Below are 10454 nucleotides of genomic sequence, written 5' to 3'. Positions count from 1 at the left end.
TGCTGTTGAAACACCTGGAGACCTAGAACCAGCTACACCTGTCCTGCCTGTGACAGCTCCAGAGCCTGAGCAAAGGGCACTTCTGTCAGTATTAACCAGTCTCTTCCGACTCCCCTCACCTGCAGTGCTGGGGCTCCCAGTGTTCCTTATATGTCTATGAATATACACTTCCAGATTATTCTTGTCAGAGATAGTTTATTACTTGTGGCCTGCTGGGTCTGTCTGTATAATATATAAGGAGAGTGATTATCATTGTTTTTTACATTAAATTAAAATTTTGCAAATTAAAAATAAGGGAGGTCACCGAGTTAAAAGCAGTGTCTTGGATGTGATCCACCCGATGGAATTTCAAAACATTAGAGGAATCATGGAATACATGAGGCCCATCTGCAATAACGTGTAGTCAGTCTGCAAGGGCCTTCCATTCCCCTTAGAAGTCTCCCAACTATATATTCTCTGGGGTTTGCTTTTAAAAATCCTTCAACCTCTCAACCACCTAGGAACTTACTTTTAGTTACAGGTAAAGGCTGTGTATTCCTGGTCTGCAAACCTTGCAAAAAATAAACCAGTTCTTTTGCTTCAAGTTAACCCTGATTCTTTTCCAGGATTTATTTCTAATTTTAGGAGAACATCAACAATAGGGCAAAACTCACTTAGATTTACTGTGCAAAGAGCAGACTGGGCATTGATTGAGGAGCATCCAGGTTTGGGAGAAGCTCTGAATCCACAGAAGGAGAGAAGACATGGTGTGAATTACCTGCCATCCTAGGAAAGAATGGTAGAGACCATGATCAGAGCAAAAAACACATGATCATCTCAATAGATGCAGAAAAAGCATTTGATAAAATCCAACATCCATTTATGACAAGCTATTTATGACAAACCTACAGCCAGCATAGTATTCAACAGTGAAAAGCTGAAAACCTTCCCACTATAATCTGGGAAAGACAACATTGTCCACTCTCACCACTTCTATTTGACATAGTCTTGGAAGTCCTAGCCACAGCAATCAGGCAAGAAAAAGAAATAAAATGGATCCAAGTTGAAAAGAAACAGTAAATTGTCATTATATGTGGATGACATACTATATATAGAAAACCTGAAAAGTACCATAAAAAAAAAAAAAAAACTCTAGATCTAATAAAAGAATTTGGCAAGGTAGCAGGACACAAGATTAACATACACAAATCAGTTGAATTTCTTTACAGTAACAATGAATCAAGAGGAAAAGAAAGTAAAAAACAACCCCTTTTAAAATTGCATCCGAAACAATAAAATACTTAGGGATAAACCTGACAAAGGAGATGAAAGACTTACAGGTGGAGAACTACAAAACCTTGATTAAGGAAATTAAAGAAGACTTAAAAAAATGAAAAGACAACCCATGCTCTTGGATTGGAAGAATCAATATCATTAAAATGGTCATTCTGCCCAAGGCAATCTACAGATTTAACGCAATGCCTGTCAAACTACCCAGAACAGATTTACTGAACTGGAACAACAATCTTAAGATTTATATGGAATCAAATAGGAAATTCAGGGTTGGGGAAGGTGGAGGAAATGAGGGGGGAAATCTGGATTTGGGTGGTAGCCACTGAGGGATGCAGCGAGAGCTAAAGGCGTAGTTAGGGAACTGGAATCAGCTTAACTCCTTGCTGCTCATTCATCTTTGTATTAAGCCCCTCTGACACCTTCTTAGCTCTCCAGTTCCAAGGATGGTTTAGGAGGGAAGAACCTGACAGGATCCCTACTTTGCCCCCTTTCCCCCTTTTATTCCTTTCTAGTTCTGCCTCCTTTGCATCTTCCTGTGTCTTCTCCATTCCACATAACTACTCACTCCCCCACCACAGCACCCTGTTCTTTTCCTCAGAATCTCCTCTTCCCTTCTCTAGCACAATTTCTTCTGCCTCACAGCTGACCACCACTGGCCTGCTTTCCTGAGTGAAGTCATGAAGGTGGTGAACCTGAAGCAAGCCATTTTGCAAGCTTGGAAGGAGCGATGGAGTGACTACCAGTGGGTAATCAACATGAAGAAATTTTTTTCCCAAAGGAGCCACCTGGGACATTCTCAACCTAGCAGAAGCACTACCGGAGCAGGCCATGTTTGGACTTTACCCCGATCCTCTCATCCTGTCCTACCTGAAGTATGCCATCAGTTCCCAGATGGTGTCCTGCTCCTCTGTCCTCACAGCTATCAGGAAGTTTGATGACTTTTCCCGGGACCTGTGTGTCCAGGCCTTGCTGGGCATCATGGTCATGTTTTGTGACTGACATAGCTATCACAACAAAGCAGAGGAATGCATCAGGCTGTGCTGGGCCCTTCTCAGCGCCCTCTTCTGGCTGCTGCGCTGCACCGCAGCCTCTGCTGAGCGGCTCTGGGATGGGCTGGAGGCTGGCACTCCCGCTGCTGCTACTGAGAAGCAGCTTGCCATGTGCCTGCAGCGCCTGGAGAAGACCCTCAGCAGCACCAAGAACCGGGCCCTGCTCCACATGGCCAAACTAGAGGAGACCTCCTTCTAGACTGCCATTGAGCACTGCCTTTTGAAGCTTGAGGCTATTCTGGCTGGTCTCAGCAGCCCCCAGCTCCAGAGCCAGGCTGAGCAGTGTGGCAGGCGCTTATCAGGGGCATCCCATCATTTTGTCCATGCACTCGGAGCAGCTGCACAAGACTGGCTTCCCCACATTCCATGCCATGGTCCTGCTCGAGGGCACCAAGAATCTGACAGGTGAGAGACAGCCAGTCGCTGGTGAAGAGCAGCATATGCCCACCCCACCTTGTGCCCTGGAGACCTGGAAAGCTCACTTCGTGGGTCTCATCGAGTTTCCTGAGGGTACTGGAGAGCTCAAGTGGACAGTTTTCACCTTCCTTAAGATTCCACAGGTTTTGGTGAAATTGAAGAAATACTCTCATGGGGACAAGGACTTTACTGAGGATGTCAATTCTGCTTTTGAGTTCCTGCTGAAGCTCACCCCCTTGCTGGACAAGGCTGACCAGCGCTGCCACTGTGACTGTACAAGCTTCCTTCTCCAGGAATGCAGCAAGCAGGGGCTCCTGTCTGAAGCTAGTATGAACAACATAATGGCCAAGTGCAAAGCAGACCGGGAGCATGCACCGTGGCTGAAATCAGATGAAAATGCCAACCTCCAGCCCAACCCTGGGCTGATCCTCTGTGAGGAACCCACAGTCACCAATATCCTCAGAACAATGGATGCAGCCACTCTGAGTCCCCAGAGAGGTTGCTGGGGGTCCTGGGCCACATGCTGTCAGTGAAGAGACTGGACTTGTTGCTGGCTGTGGCTGCTGCCACTGGGAAGCTTAAGTCCTTCACCCAGAAATTCATCAATTTGAAAGAATTCACTACACACGGCAGTGAAGAAAGCACCAAGGTGACCTTGGTTTGAGCCTTGCCCTTTGACATCTCCTTCCTCATATGGTGCCATGTAGCCCAGACCTATTGCTCAGAGGTCATCCTGTCTGAGTCGAGCACAGGAACACAGGTGTTCTTCTTTGAGACGTGGATGCAAACGTGCATTGCCCGAGGAGGGCAAAATCCTGAAACCTGACCACCCCTGCTTCCAGCCCGACTCCACAGTGGAGTCCCTGGTAGTTCTACTCAGCAACTCCTCAGAGGTGAAGCTGGTGCAGATGAAGTGGCATGAAGCCTGTCTCAGCATTTCAGTGGCCAACTTGGAAATCCTCAACGCCTGGGAGAATGGGGTGCTGGCCTTTGAGTCCATCCAGAAAATCACCGATAATATCAAGGGGAAAGTTTGCAGTCTGGCAGTGTGTGCCATGGCTTGGCTGGTGGCCCATGTGTTGATGCTGGGGCTGGATGAGCGTGAGAAGTCACTGCAGATGATCCGCCAGCTGGCAGGGCCGCTGTACAGTGAGAACACCCTACAGTTCTACAATAAGAGGGTGATGATCATGAGCTCCATCCTGGAGCACATGTGTGCTGACGTGCTGCAGCAGACAGCCACGCAGATCAAGTTCCCATCCACGGGCAAGGACACCATGCCCTACTTGAAACTGCTGCCCCAAAGCGACACATTAAGAAGGTGCTGATGGACATAGTTGCCAAGGTGCTGGAGAGGGGATGGGTGGACAGCCGCTCCAGCCACATCTTTGACACCCTGCTGCACATGGGAGGCATCTACTGGTTCTGCAACAACCTGATTAGGGAACTGCTGAAGCAGATGCAGAAGGTGCACCCGCTGCAGGCAGTGGAGCTGCTCTACTCCATCTTCTGTCTGGACACTCAGCAGGTGACCCTGGTCCTGCTGAGCCACATACTGCCAGGCCTGCTCAAAGACTCCTCCAAGTGGCACAGCCTCATGAGCCCCCCAGCACCTCTGTCGCCAAGCTGGCCAACTGGTGTGCCCTGAGTTCCTATTCCTCCAACAAGGGGCAGGTGTCCTCCCGCTGAAAGAAGAGACACCATGAAGACATTGAGGATTACATCAGCCTCTTCCCCTTGGACGACATGCAGCCCTCAAAGCTGATGCGACAGCTGAGCTCCAGTGAGGAAGCTGCAAGTATCCTCTCGAATCTCACCGACCGATCCATGAGCAGCTAGCTCCTTGTTGGCCTCCCAGATCCACAAAGTTAACATGAGACCCGCTGAACTGAGTGCTGGCCAACCTGTTCCTGGTCATCTCCTCCATCCTGGAGTCGTGGCCCACACACGCAGTCTGTGCAGTGGTTCATGGAGGAGTGCGTGGACTGCCTGGAGCAGGGCAGCTGGGGCAGCATCCTGCAGTGCATACCCTTCACCACCATATCAGCACTGGTGCAGGTGTCAGCCATTCCAGCCCCAAGGTGGTTCTGGCCGTCACAGACCTCAGCCTGCCCCTGGGCTGCCAGGTGGCTGCCAAAGCCATTGCCTCCCTCTGAGGGGCTTGGAGTGGCCGCCAGGGCTGGCAGGGGAGGGTCCCAGCCCCAGGCATCTCAGAAGGTAACTGTGAGGAGAGATGAGACATCATTGCTCATAGACACATGACATAACAGCCCTTGGTCAGTTGGTTTCCAGATCTTTCCCCTGCTCTTGACTTCTGATCTCTAAGATGGCTCCCAGTCTCTTTTGTGATTTCCTCTCCCCACTGCCAGCACCTGGTTCTTTAGCTCAGGGCAGCCTCCCTGGGTCGCACCTCTCCCACCTCTCCTCCCCTCCCACGGGTAGCTTTACCTCTGAGGGGCTGCATGGGTGCAGGGTCTGTGTGTATATATGTATATGTGTATATGTGTATATTAATATGGAAACACAAAAGGCTCAGAATTGCCAAAATAATATTGAAAAAGAATGAACCTGGAGGAATAACCCTCCCAGACCAGACAATATTACAGAGCTACAGGCATCAAAATAGCATGATATTGGCATGAAAACAGACATATGGATCAATGGAACAGAATAGACAGCCCAGAAGTAAATCCACAGACCTATGGTCAATTAATGTTTGACAAAGGAGACAAGAATATACAATAGAGAAAAGACAGTCTCTTCAGCAAGTGGTGTTGGTTAACTGGACAGCAGCATGTAAATCAATGAAGATAGAACACTCCATTCACCCCATATACAAAAATAAACTCCAAATGGCTTAAAGATTTAAATATAAGACAAGATATGATAAATCTCCTAGAAGAAAATATAGGCAAAAGATCCTCTGACATAAATCTTAGCAATGTTTTCTTAGGGCAGTCTACCCAGGCAATGGAAATAAAAACAAAAGTAAACAAATGGGATCTAATTAAACTCATAAGCATTTGCACAGCAAAGGAAATCATAAGCAAAATGTAACGACAACCTACAGAATGTGAGAAAATATTTGCAAATGATGCAACTGACAAAGGCTTAATTTCCAAAATATATAAACAGCACATATAATTTAATAACAACAACAAAAACAACAACAACAAAACATCACAATCCAAAAATGGGCAGGGCACCTAAACAATCAATTCTCCAATGAAGACATACAAATGGCCAATAGGCATAAGAAAAAATGCTAAACTTCACTAATTTTAAGAGAAATGAAAATCAAAACTACAATGACATATCACCTCACACCAGTCAGAATGGCCATCATTCAAAAGTTCGTGAATGAAAAATGCTGGAGAGGGCATGGAGAAAATGGAACCCTCCTACACTGCTGGTGGGAATGCAGTTTGGTGTAGCCATTATTGAAAACAGTGTGGAAATTCCTCAAAAAACTAAAAATAGACTTACCCTATGATCCAGCAATCCCACTTCTGGGTATATATCTGGAGGGAACTCTAATGAGGAAAGATACCTGCACCCCAATGTTTACAGCACCTCTATATACAATAGCCAAGACCTGGGAGCAACCTAAATGTAGCAACATTTCACTGGATAAAGAAGTTGTGGTATATTTATACAATGGAATACTATTCTGCCATGAAAAATAATAAAATAATGTCATTTGCAGCAACATAGATGGACCTAGAGATCATCATTCTAGGTGAAGTAAGCCAGGAGAAGAAAGAAAAATACCATATATCACTCATATGTGGAATCTTAAAAAAAGAAAGGACACTATGAACTCATCTACAAAACAGATACAGACTCACAGACTTAGTAAACAATCTTAGGGTTACCAGGGAAAGGGGGTGGGGAAAGATAAATTTTGGTGTTTGAGATTTACAAATGTTAGTCACTATATATACAGATAGATTTTTAAAGAATGTTTCTTCTGTATAGCAGAGACCTATGCTCAATATATTGTAATAACCTATTAATGGAAAAACTGCTACAGCCACCACCTGACATAAAAGAGGAGAGTTATTTATCTTGGGCTAGAACCCAGTCCTTCATAAGTTCTTGTCCATGGCACCGAGAGTCCTCCTCCCATGAAAAGGCTGACATGAATACACATTTCCAGTGAACCTGGGGCAGCAGAGGCTGCCCCCAGGATAGGCCACAGGGAGATGGGAGCAAGTCCACCTGCTCCCCCAGGGCAACCCCTCTCACCTGGCCACCACTGCCCCCTGACAGCACCGTGCCCAACTCCCAGGAGCCAACTCACCTGGAAACAAGTGTCCCAGGGCAGTGGTAGGGAGAGGGGAGCTGCCCCTGACAAGCTGGTATATTTGCACCCATCTCCTCTGCAATATGGCTTGGGGGCGGCCTCTGCTGCCCCAGCTTTGCTGGAGGCACCTCCTCATATCAACCTGCTCCCTGAGGCAGGTGCGGTGTGGTCAGTGGACAGTGGTGGTGGGTTAGGGGAGCTGCCCTGTGTGAACCTGTGGATGTGCTTCAATCTTCCCCACGTTGAGTCTGGGGGCTGCCTCTGCTGCCCCAGCTTCCCAGGATGCACGTCTCTTGATCTGCCTGCTCCTGGGAGGCAGGTTCGGTGCGTTCTGAGGGTGGCAGCAGTGGTAAAGTTGGGATTGGGGCTGCCCCGTGCGAGCAGGGGGCTTTGTTCCCATTTCTCGCTGTCACTGCTGCTGCCACCCCCACACTGACTGCACCGCGCCTGCCTCCCAGCAGCAGGCTGACCTGTAACTTGTATCCCGCCAACCTGGGGCAGTAGAGGTCACCCTAGTCCAGGCTGCAGGGCAGATGGCAGCAAGATGACCAGGGCAGTGCATCCGGGGCAGGCCCCCTACACCTGCCTCCATCGCTGCCCCCACAACCTGACCTCACTGTGCAGGCCTCCTGGGAGCAAGCTAACTAGGAGCCATGCGTATGGGGAACCTGGTGAAGCAGATGCTGCCTTCAAGCCAGGCCTCAGGGGAGATGGAAACAAATCCAGGGGCTCACACCAGGAAGCCCCCTCCCAACTCAGCCGCCTCAGCCCCCTGACTCCACTGCTAGCAAGGCTCCCCAGGAGCTGGCCCACCTTGGGATGTGCCTCCAGCAAACCTGCACAGCAGAGGCTGCCCCCAGGTCAGGCCGCGGGGAAGATGGGAATAATTCCACCGGCTCTCACAGGCAGCTCCTCTTATCCCGCCTCCACAGCTGTCACACCTGCCATTGTCTCTGCTGCTCTCTGGACAACACAGGCCTCTAGGGTGCAGTATGACCTAAAGACAAACGTGAGGCAGCACAGGCCACCCCCAAGCCAGGCAGCGGGGGAGATGGGAGCAAGTGACTGGCTCCCAAGGGGCAGCCCCGCTCCCCTCACCACCACCTCCAAGGCTACCACCTCTGCCATCTTCCCCAGCCCCCTGGCCACACTGTGCCCATGGTCTTACTAAAGTGGGTATAGAGGGAACATGTCTCAACATAATAAAACCTATGACAAACCTATAGTCACCATAATATCCTACCAAGAGAGCCGAAGCCTTTCTGCTAAAATCTGGAACAAGACAAGGATACCCACTCTCACATCTTCTATTCAATATAGTATTGGAAGTCCTGGCCACAGCAATTAGACAACAAAAAGAAATAAAAGGGATCCAAATTGGAAGAGAAGATGTAAAATTGTCATTATATGTGGATGACATGATGCTATATATAGAAAGCCCTAAAGGCTCCACACAAAACCTGTAAGAGCTAATAAAAGAAATCAGCAAGGCAGCAGGATACAACAGCAACATACAGACATCAGTGGCATTTCTTTATAAGAAATTAATAATCCCTTTTAAAACTGAATCCAAAAAAATAAAATACTTAGGAATAAATCTGACCCAGGAAGTTAAAGACTTATACACGGAGACCTACAAAACACTGACTAAGGAAATTAAAGAGGACTTAAAGAAATGGAAACATATCCCATGTTCTTGCATTGGAATAATTAATATTGTTAAAATGGCCATACTGTTCAAAGCAATCTACAGATTTAATGCGAACCCTATCATATCACAGTTTTCACAAAACTACAACATATAAACCTAAAATTTATATGGAATCACAAAAGACCCAGAATTACCAAAGCATTACTTTAGAAGACCGAAACTGGAGGAATAACACTCCCAGACTTCAGACAGTACTACAGAGCTACAGTCATCTTTGGTATTGGTATAAAAACAGACATATGGATCAACAGAACAGAATAGAGAGCCCAGAAATAAACCCACACAGTTTTGGTCAATTAATCTCTGACAAAGGAGGCAATAACATATAATGGAGTAAAGACACTCTCTTCAGCAAAAGGTATAGGGAAAACTGGACAGCTGCATTTAAATCAGTGAAGTTAGAATACTCCCTCAACCCATACACAAAAATAAATTCAAAATGGCTTAAAAACTTAAACATAAGACAAGACATTATAAATCTTAGAAGAAAACATAGGCAAAACATTATCTGACATACATCTCAGCAATGTTGTCCTAGGGCAGTCTACCCAAGCAATAGAAATAAAAGCAAAATACAAACAAACAAATGGTACCTAACTAAACTTACAAGCTTTTGCACAGCAAAGGAAACCATAAGCAAAACAAAAAGCAACCTCTGAAATGGGAGAAAATATTTGTAAATGATGCAACTGACAAAGGGTTAATTTCCAGAATATATAAAGAGCTCAACGGAATAACAAAAAAAAACCAAGCAACCCAATCCAAACATGGGCAGAAGACCTAAACAAGTATTTCTCCAATGAAGACATACAAATGGCCAATAGGCACATTAAAAACTAATCAATATCACTAATTATCAGAGAAATGCAAATCAAAACTACAATGACGTATCACCTCACACCAGTCAGAATCACCATCATTCAAACGTCCACAAAGGAGAAATGCTGCAGATTGTGTGGAGAAAAGGAAACCCTCCTATACTGTTGGTGGAAATGTAGTTAGGTGTAACCATTGTGGAAATCAGTAGGGAGAGTTCTCAAACGACTAAAACTATACTTGCCAAAAGCTTTTGATCTTGGGGGCAAGCCGACCAAGCTCCCAAAGGCCCAGGTATCGCCCATTATTCCGACCTGGAGGGTCCAGAGCGGCCTCCACTCGCCAGGCAGGTCCACCTACGCAGGATGGCCATGGTCTGAGGGCCGGCCGGATGTGCTCCAGGGTCTGTCTGGCACCCTCCCACTTCCCGTGGCTGAATCCACTTTCCGAAATCCGTGTGTGAGTGGCAGTGAAGACGCGGGGTTAAGGGACTGCTAATGTGGGCAGTTGGAGCACCATGAACCAGGGCTGCGAGCCCTGCCCCACCTCAGGGTCCTAACGGACCGCCCCTCCTGGGCCTCACCTACACACCTGTGCGCCTCCCCAACCGCGCAGCCCAGGCCTCACCCGCCGGCTCCCTGACCTGCGTGCCGCCATCAGCGCCCCCTTACCTGCCCAGCGGCCATACCGGAGGTGATGGCAAGAGATGGCCCAGATCCCAGGCCGGTTCCTCCTCAGGGAGTTGACCCAGAAGCGCCAGGCTCCCACCACCTTCCACACGCTCTGGGCGGGGTCCGGCGTCCGCCTGTCTGTGCGTCCGCGCTTGCGCCCCCTCCCCCTCCCGCCACAGCGCGGAAGCTCGGACTGACGATGGGGCAGCCCC

The 10454-nt window shown here is 47.8% G+C and overlaps 1 pseudogene; it reads left to right on the top strand.

The window, feature by feature from the left end:
- Nucleotides 1–1949: 1949 nt before the first annotated feature.
- Nucleotides 1950–4894, top strand: LOC105071221 (mediator of RNA polymerase II transcription subunit 24 pseudogene; annotated as a pseudogene).
- Nucleotides 4895–10454: the final 5560 nt, after the last annotated feature.

The sequence above is a fragment of the Camelus bactrianus genome, chromosome 19 (genome assembly GCF_048773025.1).
Source record: "Camelus bactrianus isolate YW-2024 breed Bactrian camel chromosome 19, ASM4877302v1, whole genome shotgun sequence".
Lineage (NCBI taxonomy): Eukaryota > Metazoa > Chordata > Mammalia > Artiodactyla > Camelidae > Camelus > Camelus bactrianus.
Note: the sequence above shows the minus strand (reverse complement) of the source record. Positions and strands in the feature narration are given on the sequence as shown.